The following is a 14,264-nucleotide window of genomic DNA, read 5'->3' as shown; positions in this document are numbered from 1 at the left end:
AAGAATAGAGCATGGAGAACCAGAGGCTCACAAATTGACATATTCAATGCTCATTTGTCTTTAATCTTAGTAATCCCATTTTTTAGTGTGTTAAATCACAAGGTCATATGTTCCTCTTGATGCTGACTTCTCATGTAAATTATAAATAAGGTTCTATGGTAATGATTTGTAGGGTAAGCCATTCACCTACATGACAGAGTTACCTACAAAGAAACAATTACTCTACCTCTGAGCTGGGATGTCACAGAAGGAAGGGTTTCTAGAAGCTCTGATTAAAACGGCTTAAATTCTATGCAGTACAAAATTCCGAAGCAGACAAAGCTCATCTTGTTAGTTTGTCGAGACGGTGGCTGTTTAATGAGAAGGGTCAGGAAAGTGATGGAGAGAAGAGCTTGTGTGTCTTCCTGAAGCAGATAAGGCATTTAATTTTTTTTTTACCTTTATTTGTTTTGGGTGGGTGAGAAGTGGGTTGATGCACTGTGCACAAGTCAAGGTCAGAGGACTAGCTGTAGGAATAAATTCTGTCTTTCTACCATGTGGGTCCTGGGAATCGAACTCATGCTGGCCAGCAAGGGGAACCTTTCCCCCACTGAGGCACCCCAGCCGTGTTATTTTTCCTGCCCACGTGCAATGACAGTGTCACATCCATGAACTGTGCACCTACAAATTGTGCACTTTCTTTTGGGTGTGCTGTATTCTCCAACTTAAAAAGAGGTGTAGGGGTTGGGGAGATGGCTTAGAGATTAAAGGGGGATACTGCTCTTCCGGAAGACATGAAGTTCAGTTCCCAGAATCCACACTGGGCAGCTCACAACCACCTGTAACTGTAGTTCTAGGAATGCCTACTTCCTCTGCCAGCCTCTATGATCTCCTGCACTCGGGTGCACATGCCGATATGCAGACACAATGCACACACATAATTAAAAGTAAAGTAAAGCCTAAACATAGATTTCAGAGATAAAGGCAACAGTCAATGACTTCCTATGATATTATTTGCTGACTAAATTTGCTGAGCTTTACATAAACTCTGCTAGTGACTTTGATATTATATTGACTAGGAGTGAATGTCGGTCTTAGAAGCATTAATCTTGATATTCTCCAAAGTCATTATCTGTTCTCTAGCATTATCAAAATAGAACACATCTCTACATAAATGACAGTTTTGGTCATTATCAAAGAATAGCCATAAGCACAAACATAAGGAATATTGATTTTGTGTTGTAATGATGTTTCTATTGATGTGAGATGGTTTTTGTGAGGTTAGCTGCTGCCTAACATACATAATTGGCCCTAAAATTGAGCTCTTTGGAAGACATGTTAGCTTTCCTTTACTGTAATAAAATGCCTGATATGATTAATTTATCAAGAGAAGAGGTTTATTTGGGTTTAGTTTCAAGAGAAGAGGTTTATTTGGGTTTAGTTTCTTTCTTTTTTCTTTCTTTTTTTTCTTTTTCTTTTTCTTTTTTTTTTTGTTTTGTTTTGTTTTGTTTTTCAAGACAGGGTTTCTCTGTGTAGGTTTGCGCCTTTCCTGGAACTAACTCTATAGCCCAGGCTGGCCTCGAACTCTCAGAGATCCTCCTGCCTCTGCCTCCTGAGTGCTGGGATTAAAGGTGTGTGCACTACCGCCCGGTGGGTTTAGTTTTCAAAGTACTGGTCCATGATCAGATGCTAGCTGCCTGATGGCTTTGGGCTTCTAGCAAGGCAGCACATCTAGAAATACATTGCAAGCAAAACCAGCCATGACCTAAAATCCTCTCCTGAGGTCCTACCTCTCAAAAGTTATACCATCTTCCAATAATGGTTCCACTTGTTTCTAAAACTTGAAAGGTACACACCAACCGAATAATGATGTTCCAGTGGTGAAGCAGAAGAGGCCTGTGCCTGAACTAGTCCAGAAAGGGTTCAGAGGAAGCTAAACTCCAAACCTACCCTGGATGTTGAGTAAATGAAACCTTTTTCCCAAAAAGCTTTGCTGCAAAGAGCATTTTCTGATTGTGCTGATTTCTCCAGCAGCACAAGGTTCTGAGAGTGGTCTCTAGGCCACGTGCTAGGGTTGCCACTCAATTAACAAAATGAAGAATTTTGCAAAATTAGGCTCCACAACAGACTTCTCTCTTCCTTAAAAGCAGTTTTACCAAAGCAAGAGTCGGATTGAAATCTACATTTTAAGAACAATCTTGATTTCTTTTATTCCTTTCCAGTTTCGGATCTGTCACTTTCAGAAGTCTCTCCTTTTGACAGCTGTCAGGACATTTTCTCAGCATGGAATTGGGACATCAGAAGGGAGCCTCCTGTTTCTGTTCCTGTCTTGGACCTCTAAAGAGTTCCGCTTTGTAAGTGCCCTTTGGCCCACAGGAACCGAGTAGTGAGGAAAAGAGGAAATATGACACTTAAAGAAGCCATTATGTGTCCACTCTTGGCACAAGAACATGAAATGCCTGGGTGGCCTCTTCAGCACAGCTAGCCCACCCTTGAGCAACCCCTGACAGAATTTATCACCACAGCTGTCTTGATGCAGTTCAGACTGCCAGAAGTCCTCATGTCGACACGGGAAATCTCTTATCTTTGACACACCATACAGTAACCTAGGATACTTGAGGAAAAACACTGTACCACAAAGTCAAACCTGTCACTGAGAAGAATGGCCCTGAAGTACAGTTCTCATATCAGGTTATGGGGATCCAGGGGAGGGGGACATTTCCCCCCATTGTTTTGTTTTGAACTTGTATCAATTTTGTATTTAGAATTATTAACTAGGTAACAATGTTTGGTTATCCAAAAAGGGATATGACAGTGTTTTATATTTAATACACGAGTTAAAACAGGAGCAATAATAACTCAGTTGACAAAGTGCCTTAGTTTGATTACCCCAAACCCATGTTAAAGAAAATCTAGGCTTAATGTTGGGCTCTTGAAATCCCAGTGCTGTGGACCAGAGAAAAGTATATCTCGGGGGCTCACTTTTCACTCAGACTGTGTGGCAAGTTCCAGACCAGAGAGACCCTGTCTCAAAAAAAAGTGGTTGGACCACCTATGGAATACCACCTAAAGTTGTCCTCTGATATCCATGTGCCCATGTATACACATGTGCCCACACTCACACAAGAACATACACGTATGTGCATACATAAAAAATAACCATCTTACTGGCCAAATATACTAAGAAAATGAATGTTTTCAGAAGCATATCTAGACATACACAATGGTTGACATGGTAATAATTGCCTTCAAAGTCCACACTCCCAAGTATTTCAGGAGTATAGGACCACATTACTCAAAGAGACAAAAATTTAATAGTGATAAATAATTTTTAAAAATTAAGCAAGGTGTCTGAGTGCTGGTGGTGGAGACTAAGAATCATTCTGGACAAAGTGCTGTTGCTTATGTTAGTAATACCCTAAGCAAGTTGCATGGCTCTGGAAGGAAAGAATTAGCCTCCTCATTTGGGAATTTAGTGGTGTTTGGAATGCAGGAAGTGACAATGTAGCTGAAAATGGATTGGCTTTGGGGCTTGTTCTGCTTTATAAATAATAATGAACCTTTTCCAACATGAAGTAATGTGATGTGAAAAAAAAAATCTGTCCCTGAAGTACAAAATTACCTCAGAACCCAATTTGCATTTTTCCACTCCAAGCATATTTCCTGGGAGTTGGGCATAGGGAGGGGAGCTGCTGTATGATAATTAATTTTAACAAGCTCTCAGAACCCTGAACTGGACAGTGCTCAGCAGCCTTCTACCAACTATGAATTCAGCTACACCTTTTTTGTGGGTTTGTTGTTGTTGCTGTTAAAGAAAAATCACTATTTAGTTGTGATAAATTATCTGGCCTGCAATTTTTTTTTTGCATTTTTTTGTTTCTTCATTTATCCTTTACCAAGAAAAAAAAAGGCGTGTGTGTGTGTGTGTGTGTGTGTGTGTGTGTGTGTGTGTGTGTGTGTGTGTGTGTGTGTGTGGTGTGCATGCCCATGGAAAAGGACTTGGGGTCCTGCTCTATCGATCTTTACCTTTCTCCCTTGAAACAGAATCTGTCCCTGAGTGAGGCTGGCAGCCAGCAAGACCCAGTGATCCTCCTTTTTCCTACCAACAGTGCTGGTGTCAGAGGCACTCACATGGCCATGCAGGCCTTCTGTGTTTATGCTGGGATCTGAACTCAGGTCCTCATGTTTTGCAAGTACCCTTACCTCCCTAGCCAAGATCCTTTTTTTCTTTTTCTTATAATTACATGAGAGTACAAGGGCAGATTGTAAAAACTGGAGATGTGGAAGAGCCATGTGTGGTGGCACAAACCTGTAATTCCAACAGGGTAGGCCAGCCTGGGCTACATAGCAAAAGAACTTCCCCCAAGGAAGGGCAGAAAGGGAATGGAAGAATGCTGCACATACAACTTCCATCTGGGCGTTAGCTGGGTGGTAAAGGGCTTTGCCTAGTAAGCCCACGGCTCTGGGTTCAAGGTAGGGTAGGAGGATACAAGTGCATATGTTTCATCAAATGGGCCACTTGTTTTTCTCTTCTCTGGTCCATAAAACAAGTAAGCATCTACTGACTCAGAATGTACAGTTAATTAGCAGGAAACACGTCTTCGAGTCAGATTCTTATAGAACTTTCTGTAGTGTCTTCTTTTCTTAGAGATCTATGTGGTAAAGGCAACTGAGACTCCTGAGACATGCCCAGCAGTGTGCAAACATGGGTTCTCTTCATATTCCAGAACGTGGGATACAAGCGTGCAGACAATGGATCAATTACGAGTAAGAAAATAAATGTTGATGAAATACTATGATTTGAAGTAATCACAGGCCTCCCATCTATCTTCCTAGTATGCAGTTCTATTCCAGATTGTGACGTCCCTATGTCTAAAATTCACGTGAAATTTCAGTCTTAAATTTGCCCAAGTAGATATTCTATGATTTTCTAGGTAAGCTATTTAATATGACTGTCTCCCCACATATTTTGAAAGACAATGACACCACAATCCACCCCTTATGTTATTGAAATAGACTTTTCTGCCTGCAGCTCAGCCCTCTACTCTTACAAAGAGAACAACCCTTGTGTGATAACAACTTATCAAATTTCCTTCCATCTATAAAAATAACACTAATTACAGTCTATATACAAATCTCAAACTGATGACAGCTGTAAGTACAGGCCAAACCCATGTGTCAGGGTATCTAAGGTGGGGTTCCTATTGCTGTGAAGAGACACCATGACCATGGCAACTCTTATAAGGAAAACATTTAATTAGGGTGGCTTACAGTGCAGAGGTTTAGTCCATCATCATCATGGTAGGAAGCATAGTGGCACACAGGCAGATGTGGTTCTGGAGAGGTAGCTGAGAATTCTACACCCAAATCAGCAGCCAGCAGGAAGTGACTGAACACACTTCCTCCAACAAGGCCACACCTTCTCCAACAAGCCACACCTCATAGTAGTTCCACTCCCTGTGAACCTTCTTATTCATTTTGCTTGGCAGTGTGTGAAATATCTATCTGGAAACCTTGATTATGGAGTGGACTGTTGTTTTGTCACCTAAAAAAGGTAATGATGTTCGAACTAGGATTTTCTGTATTGTCACGTGAGCATGTGTCATTTTTGGAGCTTAGTAACATTTTGCAAAGTGAGACAGGCCTATACACTAATTAAAGATATCTTTATTAATTTCTTGTTTCTAATGGAAATTGCTGGATTTGAATTGTATCACACATTGGGAACCTAGCATAGATAATCACTATGCTGAAATGCAGAGAGAAATAAAAGTGACTCAAACAAGACCCTGCTTTTTAAGGAAGCTTTTTACTCTAATGAGGACAGAGATGTGTGTGTGTGTGTGTGTGTGTGTGTGTGTGTGTGTGTGTGTGTGTGTGTGTGTCTGTGTGTCTGTGTTGATAATGGACCCTGATTTGGTTGCTGGCATACAAAAATATTACAGATCTGACAAACCTCAGCTATTAAGTTAAGCAAGAACCCCTCCTTATTGTGGTTTTCTCTCTTCCTCTCATCTCTTCTCTCTCTCTCTCTCTCTCTCTCTCTCTCTCTCTCTCTCTCTCTCTCTCTCCACTTCTCCTTCCCTCTCAGTGTCTTCATGGTGAAACTAGAGTCTCAACGGATTTGCTCACCAATCACCAACTGTGTATCTAGCATGTGTCATGTGTTAATAGTGACTCACTTACCATGGGGAAGGCATCAGGCTAAACACTTTTCATGGAGTATTTCATTTAGTCTTCAAAGAAAGGTCATCTTCTAAAGGAAGAATCTGAGGCTAAAAAGTAATTAGTGACTCAACCAATGTATAAAATGTTTGAGTCAAATTTGTCTCAGTTGGCATGATTGCAGAGCCCATGACTTTACATTCTATATCAGTCCCAACATTTTCTAATAGTTTCTATTATATCTGTCAATATCAGACAATTACCATTTACCCTAAAAATGTCAAGTGTAAAGACAGGGTTTGGATTGTGTATTACTAGTGGAGGTTAAGTATACACAATGGAATGAGTCATCCATTACATCTGGAAAAATACAGGAAGGCTTTATGGAAGAGACAGCCTATGACAAGAGCTAAGATTTACCTACACAAGCCAGGCATGGTGGTGAATGCCTTTAATCCCAGCACTCCAGAAGAAGAGGCACGTTGGTCTCCGCGCATTTGAGGCCAGCCTGGCCTACAAAGCAAGTTGCAGAACAGTCAGAGCTGTTACACAGAAAAACCCTGTCTCAAAGAAAAAAAAAAAAGATATACCTACACAAAACTGAGAGGTAAAGATATTTCAAGCTGAGTATGTGGCCCACAGAGCAGTCAGCATATGGATCAGCAAGAGCAAAAAGGAAGGCAGTTAAGAGTGAACCCTTGAAAGCTGACTAGTACCAGATGGAGAGGCTTTGAAGACATAAGAAGGACCCTAGACTCAAGAAAATGGGAAACAACTAAAGCCCGGAGGACGCAGAAGTGAAAGGACTATTAGTTTTGGTTTGAGGCATATGTATTTCGTTTGATTCTTGTTTTTCTAAAAACACATAACCAGAAAGGATATTCAGCTAGATTGCCAAATGCAAAATGAACATATGAAATTAGTATTGCTAGATATCCAAAAAATAGAAAATGTTAATTTTAGAAAAATGATTTCATAACACATTAAAATATGATGGGAAAATCTCACAGAAAGTGTGAAATAATTTCTCACATAAAATGATGTCAAAAGCGGTGTGGATTGCTCTGCCACACTCCTGCACAGGTAATCTACAAAATCAGTTCAGGTCCAGTAAGAACTTCACACAGGTATCTCTGAAAAGTTCAAGTTGGCCTAGGCCCTATATCCTTGTAGAAGAGAAAGGACCAAAGTGTCCAAATTAACTTTCACAAAAACAAAAGGCAAACGTAAGGACACACTCTATTTTCTTAACTGAACAGCCTTAAATTGGCCCTGAGATAGTAGCTGTGCTTTGCTGTTTCTCTGATGAGTTAAAGAACTAGTGAGAAGGACGATAAGGAAGACGCTCAGCTGGTGGAAAGAAAGACATAAGCGTCCCCAGGGCTTCTCATGTGGTTTAAACCAATGTCACTCTGACTCTTAAATGAAACTATTTTCAAAACAAACAACAGAGTTCGGGGCAGGAGGATTGCTCCAAGCCCAGGCCATTTTGTGTAGACAAATTTCTAAACAGTCTTCTTAAATAAGAAACACAGAGGTGCAAACTATAGAGATCAGAGCAATCGCTGCCAACTAACCTTAGCTCACACCACCTTGCTGTAGCTTCCCAAGAGAACCTCTTCCTGTCTAACCTGTGCCTCTATTGCCTTGCTGTTCTGCCTTCTCATTGGCTCTTAGCCCAGCCACCTCACTTCCTTGTCACATAACTATACAGACCTCCAGGTCTCTATGGCTGGTACTGGGATTAAAGGCATGTGTCACCATGCTTGGCCATGCCCTTGAATACACAGTGACTCTGCCTGCCATGTGATTGGATTAAGGGTGTGTGCTACTACCACCTGATTTCTGTTTATGGCTATGACCTCTGATCTCCAGGCAAACTTTATTTATTAACATACAAATAAAATATCACATTTCAGCACAAATATCACCACAATATTAGGCTATAGAGTGATATCCTTTTGGGTATAGGAGAAAAGGAAGAAGAGGAAGAAACTGTCTCAAGGATAACACTTTTCAGTAGTTGGAATGGTTTCAATTAGACACCTGACATTTTCTAATCACAATTTGCTAAAAAGCAAATGAATCCACAGGTAAAACTGTAGACATAGGGTCTTGGGTTTTGAATAGCATGCGACAACACTGACAATCAGTTTTTCATACTGCTACTAAACACTGAAAATCCTCTTTACCTAGACCCATTAAATTCAATAAAATATAAACATAACTGCAAAATGGCTAATGGTTCCAAGTAGATGGCGACATTTGACTGGAGGTGCTCAGGAAAACATTGAGCTAGCCTGGGAAGGGTGTGGTTGGAAAGGGTGCATTATGGCTGTGACTCCTCTGCATAGGTACCAACACCATCAACATTCACTCTTGGCTGCATCTGTAATCTATCAAATTACCAGACATGCACAACCACAAATTCTCTCTTCCTCTAAAAAAAAAAACCTGAATTTCATATTCTCTTTGTGGCTGTACATTAACGTTTAAGATTTAACAGGATGTTTTGCTTTCTTGTGTTCTATGGGGTGTGATGAGCTAGGAAATCCCTCCCCCGGGACTACTTTGGGGCCTCCATCCATGGAAACAGTTGTATATAAGGTGTACAGTGTCCTTAACAACATCTGGTTAAGGATGACATTCCTCTCACTGAGGATGTTAATGATAAAATCTTGAGTCCTGGGGAGAGCTGAAATGTTTATTGTGTCCTAATGACATTTTCTTGCAGTGCTACAGCTACATTGTGTGTTGGAACTATAAAGTGTTGGCTCCAGCCAGGAACTCCCTAGGATTTTCTAAACCATTACATGATACTGACTCAACAAACTACGGCTCTAACTGGATGTATCTTATTTGGGTGTTGTTCCATTCATATTTCAACAAACGTCAATGTATCATAAAGTGCATATTTATTAAGTCTTCAATGATTAAAGAAGGCAACCACACAACATTACATTACCTAAGAGAAATTAAACGGACTGTGTGGTTTATATGACAACATTCTTCATCCGTGTCTGTCATGAAATTGTTCACTTGCCAGTCTTGGTCACATCTGATTTTCCGTAATCTCAGTAAGAGCTAATCAGCAAGCCCTTGGTTCCAGCTCAGAAGCAATACATATCACACTTCTGTAACACATTAGCAGAGAAGATGGAGAAAAGGCTTCCTGACAACTGGCATTTGTGATGCAGCAAGAAGGTTTTTTGCATTCTGACATATTTATTGGAACTGTAAGTATGTGCATGGCACAAGAGAATTATAAGTCACTTATTGTTACATCTATTATCTCTGAGTAGTAGTTAGTAAAGCCATCACTTCTAGAACACACTGGTCTAAATTTGTAGCTTGCTTGATTACACACAAACCTAACAACAACCAGGCAGGAGATTACTGGGCATGCTATTTTTGAGTGACTGTTTCCTGCTAAAAGACTACACTTACAAGCTTCCTTTGCAGCTAGGCAAGACAGCTCTGGGAAGAAGGGACTATGGAAACAATGTAATGTACCTAAGGTAGTCATTTCCCTCCTTATTAAGAGGGCCACAGCCATTTTTTTTCCTGTAGGCATTTTGCCATCCACACACATGGGTAATAAAATGCTCCCTTGCCATGAATAAAAAGTCTTGCCTAAATGTCAGACTGGCCTTTCTTTCTGCCTTTCATTCCCTCCTTTAAGTCACCTGAAGTAACTTAACACTGAAGAAACTGAGGCACCAAGAAGTGAAGAACTGTCCAACATTTAATGGTTAATCTAAACCAGAGACAATACTTAATATCTGTTGTGACTGCAGAGCCCAAACTCTTATTCTGCTTTAATGTTCCCCTTGTTGGAGAGCCTTTGCATGACTGAATGTTAATTAAACATGGATAGTTCAAATTTTTCTATATAGGGTCTTTAAGGGTGTTGTTCTAGTTGGAAATGGGGGATACAGCTCCTGGTATTGTTTGAAGCGATACTCCTTTCTTTTTATTAGATGGAATCTCATATGCAGACCCCAACAGCCATCAACCTGCTGTGTAGCCTAGGATGACCTTGAACCTCTAATCCTCCTGGCTTAGATTATAGGTGTTTGCCATCTTGCCAGGTTTGGTGTTGGGGAGCGAACCAGTGCATGCTGGGCAAGCCCTTTATCAAACACACTACATTTTCAGCCCTGAAAATACAGTTCTATAGCAAAATGCATTTTCATTTAGAGCCTAGAGTTATTTGAGATAGTTTATTTTGAAAGTTTGAGGGAATAAAGCTTAAAAATCTCCAACACCAATATCAGGATCAAATTCCTACACATTTAGCATCATTTTCTCTTTGTTTCACTGGAGTAAAGATGTGAAGACATGTGCTAGACTACATTACACCTTCAGGCAACAAAAGAATTATGGGCCAGCATACATACTTATTATTTTCTTCCTAATTATTAAAGTTTTGCTGCAATCAAATTAAAGATATATAAGCTACTATACCACTGTACTAATGACTAAGTAATTGTTCCATCAGATGTAAAGAAGAAGGCTTCCATTCATTGGTCACAAAATACAGTACAAAAATGTAAGTTTTATCATTGTAGGTGGATTTTTCTTCAAGACCATCAGCTCCCCAATAATGACATGGAGACTTGTTACTAATTATAAAAAGCTAGGCTTATAGCTTAGATTTGTCCTATTAGCTCTTATAACTTAAATTAACCAATTTCTACTCATCTACGTGTTACCACATGGCTTGTGGCTTTTACCTCTTCTCCTGCATGTCAGCTCTCTCTGTGTCCACTGGTGTGGTGACTCTGCCTTTCTTCTTCCCAGAGCTCTCTCTGTCCAGAGGTCTTGCCTATACCTCCTGCCTAGCTATTGACTGTTTAGCTTTTTATTAAACCAATCACAGTGACACATCTTCACACAGTGTAAAGGAGTATTCCACCATATATCATGATTTATTTCATTTCTTGTGGTCATACAGACTTTTTTTTTTTTTTTTTTTTTTTTTTGGCTTTTCAAAACAGTTTTTCTGTGTAGCCCTGGCTGTACTGGAATTCGCTTGGTACACCAGGCTGGCCTCTAACTCACATAGATCTGCCTTCCTCTACCTCTCAAGTGCTGGGATTAAAATCATGTGCCACCACCACCCTGCTGGTCATATGGAATTTTAGGTCTTGGTATTTCATTACTTCACAGTGGCGAGAGAGAAAAAGAGACAGAGACAGAGAGAGAGTGGGAGGGAGGGAGGGAGAGAGAGAGAGAGAGAGAGAGAGAGAGAGAGAGATTGGTCTAGAGAGCCATACATGCTAGGCAAGCCCTATGCCCACTGAGCTACATCCCTAGTCCTTTCTTGTTTTTTGGTTTTTTTTTGTTATTTTTTATAAAACATATTTGTTCTAGGACTGATGTGGCACAAAATCAGATTTCTGGCAGACGCTGTTTATTTTTGTCTCTAGGCAAAATTTTGAAGTAGGAAAAACTGGGAAGGTATATTCTTTCTCCAGGCCCTTAATCCAAGTTCTAGTCTTACTCTGAAGTACAGAGTTAGTTTTAATCACCACAGACAGGTTTTAAAAGAGAAGAGCTTATTTCAACAGGCACCAAACAAATGTCCTCTGCATCTAGTGGGAATCACAAAAAACTGATCCGATGAACAAATGTCCTCTGCATCTAGTGGGAATCACAAAAAACTGATCCAATGAATTACTTTGACAGCTTTGGGTTACTACAGACAAACAAATGAACAGTGTGTGTGTGTGTGTGTGTGTGTGTGTGTGTGTGTGTGTGTGTGTGTGTGTTGTGTCTGCGTGTGATAGTACCAGAAACCTACTTAGTGAATTTTCGGTGTGGGATATAGTATAAACATATCCCTCATCTTGTACTTTAGGTGGCTGGCCTCACTTGTCTGACACACCTGCAAATTTACCCACTTTGACCTAAGCACCTCACTCTTGACCCCACCTTCCAAACATGGTTCTATTCCGGTTCTGTGTATTTGGGTGCATGTTTAACTCCACACATAAATGAAGTATAATTCTTTGTGTAGACTGAAGAGCATAATACAAAACAGTGTGAGAACTTGATCGATGGCTATTGATGGTTTTTTTTTAAAGAGCGTGCAATACAGGGTGAGAGGTCTGTTTTTACCGATTGTGTCGACTTTAGAGGTATTTTGTTATTCATCCCTGTCTTTTTCTGTAAATGACAACCTGCTGAAAAATATTAAATGCTACTCATCTATACTGGAAAATCGTAATACATTTACAAACCAAAAAGATTAAACACATCAAAAGTAATGGTGCGTTTTCCCAAACGTTGAAAAAAAAAAAAAAGAGGCACTGTGTAGTTTAGCAAAAATGACGTTTAGAAGAAAAAGCAGTGACTACGCACAGAGGGGGAGTAATTACAAATTGTGCTTGCTGTGGTTGAGCGTATGGTAGTTCACTATGTCATACAGCCAAAAAGAAATCCGCTCATTCATCAAGTATCGGTTGAGCACCCACTGCCTGCCGACCAATCCAAAAGCTACTTACAACCACTCTGGGGCCCAGCAGGTTTCCCTAAGGCAGATGGCACTATCTACCCTGACCAGGGTTCGGAAGAACAGACACAAAGCGCAAGCCAGCCTCCGCCCAGCCTGTCACCGGCGTCTCGAGGCAGCGGCAGAGCCCATGGAAAGCGGGAAGCCGGAACTTACGGCGTCCCACTAGGAAACAGACGCGCGTCAGGCAGAGACAAGTTCCGCCCACGTGAAAGATGGCGTTTGTAGTGTCAGCCATCCCCCATTGCCCTTTCCTCCCCGGGGGGAGTGGTGTCTCGGCAGACCAGGGAGGGTGTGCTAGGGAGGTGCGCATTGGTTGCCTCAGCTCAGTGCTTGACTCCACAAGGGTGACCAAAGACAAAAGAAGGGACCGAGATCGCCAAGACCCGCAGGGAGGTCCCTGCGGAATCGGGGACGCCGGTGGGCTGGGGGCGGGGCCACGGAGGGGCGTGGCCGTGGGCGGGGCTGGCTGCCCGGGGCGGGGCCCGGAGCGGGCTGCGGTTGTGGTCCCTGCGCCGGCGGTGGAGGCGCAGCAGCGGCGAGTGGGTGAGTGAGACGCGCGGGCGGGCGGAGCGGAGCGGGGCTGCTGCTTCGGTCGCCTTGCCGGCCGGCCGGCGCCGGGGACCAGCGGGATCCTTTTCGGGCTGAATTCCTCCCTGTCCCCTGAGCGAAAGCTCCTTCGGCTTTGCAGCGCAGCGACCCGTGGAGTTGCGGGGGGCCGCGGCGGCGCGGAGGGGATAGGGATGGGCCTCATCTCCTCGGTCCACCCGCGTTCCCCGACCCCGAGCTTCTCCCGGGCCCTTGCGGGCACCCGCTGGGAATACCGCGGGCGCGGCCTCCACCGCCAGAAGCCTGGGCCCCAGGGGCCTGGCCCTGCGACAGCCAGAACGCTGGCGGTCCTGGGACCCATTCGGGTCTACCTAGGGTCCCCGCCCGGGAGGAGAAAGCGCGGGTGGGATGGAGGAGGGACCGGCAGCACGCTTGGCAGAATTTCACAGAAGTTTGCAAGGAGTGCTGATGCTCAGTAACGTGGGCTGCGGCTCTAGACAGGGTGTTCCCCATTTCTGTGGGACGTGACCTGGTTGCTTCACAGTTCCGCGGTTACACAGACTTATTAAAGGAAGTGACCATTGTGACTTGGGCATCACTTGACTGATGGTAATCAGTTTCAGAGAGAAGGGCACTGATTATAAGTCTGTCCACGCAGGTTCTGTCTGGCCAGGAGGGAAAGTGGGGAAGTGGAAGGAAATCGTGCAATTTACCCAGGAGGGATTGCTTTCTGGTGTGGGGATTATTAGGTTCCGGTAGAGTTTTGTCCAGGCAGGTGGATAAATCCCTAGCCACACTGTTCCTGTCCATCACCAGGAGTGTAAAACGGATACACAGTCTGCCTCAACAGTGCTTTTACTTTGTACAAAGGGCCCTCAAAAAGACTGGAAAATACTTTGTGATAGGATCATTAGTCAGCTTGGAAAACTTATAATATAGAAACAGCACAGAAAATAAAAGACCGTAATGCATGGATGTTAATAATAATATGGAATAAGAATATTTGAAATATTGTGATCGTCCCCTGTGTTTAAGAGGACATGCCAGAATGCCC

General features: G+C 42.4%; 1 protein-coding gene across 1 annotated transcript in view; it reads left to right on the top strand.

The window, feature by feature from the left end:
- The first annotated feature begins 13,100 nt into the window (after positions 1-13,100).
- The window catches only part of C9orf72 (C9orf72-SMCR8 complex subunit), a 32,229-nt gene continuing 31,065 nt past the window's right edge, over positions 13,101-14,264 (top strand). The window contains exon 1 of the mRNA XM_006975320.4: positions 13,101-13,207. The gene's annotated coding sequence lies outside the window, so the exon portion shown is untranslated. The remainder of the gene's footprint in view (positions 13,208-14,264) is intronic.

This window comes from Peromyscus maniculatus, chromosome 2 (genome assembly GCF_049852395.1).
Source record: "Peromyscus maniculatus bairdii isolate BWxNUB_F1_BW_parent chromosome 2, HU_Pman_BW_mat_3.1, whole genome shotgun sequence".
In the NCBI taxonomy this organism is placed as follows: Eukaryota; Metazoa; Chordata; class Mammalia; order Rodentia; family Cricetidae; genus Peromyscus; species Peromyscus maniculatus.
This window is presented reverse-complemented; position numbering and strand designations above follow the sequence as displayed.